The sequence below is a fragment of the Bidens hawaiensis genome, unplaced genomic scaffold (genome assembly GCF_021521415.1).
Source record: "Bidens hawaiensis isolate Kalapana, Puna unplaced genomic scaffold, B.hawaiensis_p1.1 tig00015249_1, whole genome shotgun sequence".
In the NCBI taxonomy this organism is placed as follows: Eukaryota; Viridiplantae; Streptophyta; class Magnoliopsida; order Asterales; family Asteraceae; genus Bidens; species Bidens hawaiensis.
The window spans coordinates 235532-238876 of NW_027492358.1; positions in this window are offsets into that span (position 1 = coordinate 235532).

Consider the following 3345-nt stretch of genomic DNA (forward strand, 5'->3'; position numbering starts at 1 on the left):
GACGAGCTCACGGTGTCTGTTTTGCAGGTCAAGAAGAATAACCATCTTTGCCGGACCTAACCCTCGTGGGAAACATCTACTTAACCCTCAGATTATCCATAATCTGCCGGGGTCACTTAGTGTTTCTTCAGGGTGATTCACTGATTACGGATGGTGAAAGTTTTTAGATATTAAAAAAACGTGAAAAAAAAAACAAAAAACAAAGTTGTTGGTAATGTTATATTGTTAGCGTTTATAAAAGAGCAAATGAACATCAAGATGCAATAATGCATATATAGTGGATATCAACATCGGAAATGGAATAACAATATTTAAACATTTATCAAAGTGGTTAATGTTACTGATAAACCGTTAAAACTAGATTAAATTATTTATATTGGTACAAAGCGGCTAATTCTAGTTTCGGTTAATAAGTTTCTAAGTGGTGGGTTAGCTTTTACAACGCAGATAGGACCAACATTTTTATTCATATATAAAACGTCAGCGGATGTGGAGAAACTTAAAATCATCTAACCCAAACACAACCATAACTCTTTATCTAAATTTATTAAACGGGTTGACTAATTTACACCTAGTAATCAAGTTGTAGACATTTTAATGATGAGTTGTAAACAATGGATTAAACATTTAATAGACAGGATAGCGAGTCGGTCTATTTAATTAAACAAGTTAATCTGGACACGGTTCGTTTAGTTATACAGATAAACTCAAATATGAGTAAAGGACCCATTTATTAAACATGTTGAATTTATAATCATTTATATAAAGAGTGATCTACAACGAAATAGAATACAAACGGGTAACAACCTGCGTCATTAGCTCTTTTTGGATCACAAAACTATATCTTTTATGAACTACATTGATTGATTTTGAAGTTATAATATTACTATGCATAACCCGTTGAAATCGACGTAAAAATATAATTTCGATAGTGTAGAAAATTATCACTCCACACGATAGTACATATACTTCGTGGTAAGTGGGTATCTACATAGTGAATGGAATAATGGTAAAGTTATATCAACACTTATTACTCGTTAACCACACCTTAATTTTTAACGTACGAACAGTCTAATAAAAATACCTAAACACCAATCACAAAGAATCGAATTTAATTATAAATAAATTTTGCCCTCATTGTTTGATTTACATATTGTTTGATTTGTATTTATAGGAAACGTGAAACTGCATTAATTTTGACATTATTTTACTAGTTTCGTGAAAATAGCATTAAAAGTGGCAAAATGTTAATGTGGTGGTGTTGACAACCGAAAGACAAATGTGTATGCACAAATCAACCAGTGTCTCGATGGTTGAATGTTATGTGTCTTATATCCAAGGCTTGATGCAAACCGCTATCGAGTCGGGGGTCTCACTGCTGGGATCCTCTCTTTTCCTCAGACGTTAGCATAGTTTTACTGTTGATAGAATTTATCGAATACGAAGATAAAGTAAAATAAAATATAAGGGGAGGATCCCCTGAAAGGTGTGATTGTAAGTAACATAATTAAAAAGATTATAAATATGATATTTAACGATCCTAAGAAATAGGATTTACGAGGATTTTGGTCCTAAAACAAGGCTCACACTTTGTTTCCGTCAATATTTAGCACAAAATGTTATACAAATACAAAAATACTCGATTTTATGATGTAATTTTATTTTTTGTTATAAATAATATCATTTAAGACATTAATAAAAAGGATAATGTTTAAAAATAAAATCAACAAAAAGACAGAATTACAAATTTTGTCCTTTAAAAAAAGCCAAAAACCGGTTCGTGTCCTTTTCTAAGTTTCCTTGCAGGCGGTGTACTTTAAACTTTTTTTTTCTGCACGTTATGTCCTTTACGCTAACTGGGTTAGAAAAACTCAGTTAAATGCCCTCACGTGAGACGCATGTGAGGGCATTTTTGTCTTTTCACCACCTGTAACTTCTTCTTCCTCTTTCTTCTTCATTTCATTTTTGTTCTTTCATCCTACCAACACACTCTTATAACATTCATCTTCTTCACTCTCTCTCTCTCTCTCTCTCTCTCTAACATTCATAAGATTCAGAACTACCACCATCACCAACCAGCCACCACATGCCACCACCGCCATCACCACCCATCACCTGCTGTTGCGACCACTAATTTCCACCGGCAGCAGAAGGTTGAAATTGAATAGAGATTTGGGAGGCCACTAAAGATCCAAACCCAAACCCTAAATCATTTCACTGTTCACTGTTTGCAAACCCAAATCCCTTATTGATTCAAAATAGGGTTTTGTGGTGGATTTTGGTTTGTTCTAGCATAGATCTAGGGTTTCGATCATTGTAGATCTAGCCGAGGAGGAATGGGTTGGTTTGATGGCGGTGGCGGCGGCTTCGGTTTCAGGCGATGGTGTTGGAGGTCGCCGGAAACTTCGACTTTTAGCTAAGGTAGATCTATGCGATCACTATCAGTCTATGATCCTCGATTTATCTCTTAAAACTCCTAATCAAACTCTTGGTATTACATTTGGAAAAGAAGATGAAGTGGTCAGCTATGGTGGATTGCTAGCAGAAGACGATGATGATTGAGATGCCTATGGTGGCCGTCCGTGATGGTGGGATGCAATAGGCGCGGCAGTCCTGTTGGTGGCGGGTCGGCGGTGAGATGTATCGGGTACGGTGGTGCTGTTGATTTTGGGGGGTTTGGAATTATGGGGGATGGATTGGAAAGGGTGAGAGAGACAGATGGTTTTTGTTTTTGTTTTTGACAGAATTACAAATTGCAGGTGGTGAAATGAAGAACAAAAATGAAATGAAGAAGAAAGAGGAAGAAGAAGTTGCAGGTGGTGAAAAGACAAAAATGCCCTCACATGCGTCTCACGTGAGGGCATTTAACTGAGTTTTTCTAACCCAGTTAGCGTAAAGGACATAACGTGCAGAAAAAAAAAGTTTAAAGTACACCGCCTGCAAGGAAACTTAGAAAAGGACACGAACCGGTTTTTGGCTTTTTTTAAAGGACAAAATTTGTAATTCTGTCCAACAAAAATGACTAATTTAAAAATACTATTCTCTCTTTTTTTTTCTTGCACTTTGATCACATTTATTGATTAAAAAAATTCGAAGACGATAATCCAATATGTCTCCTTTTTTCTCCCTTGGCCTGATAAAATGTAATACGGCTGATGTGATGGCTCGCTATGATAGTTATACACAAATAACATGAGATGGTTAATTTATCATTAAGTTTTGAAATTAGCTATCAAACTATAGTTTACTTCTAATGACGTGCTTTGACGGCTGACATGTCTAATGACGGCTATATTAGTCGTTTATGTGCTAATTTATCAACCTGGGTATTTTTAAAATTGTAAT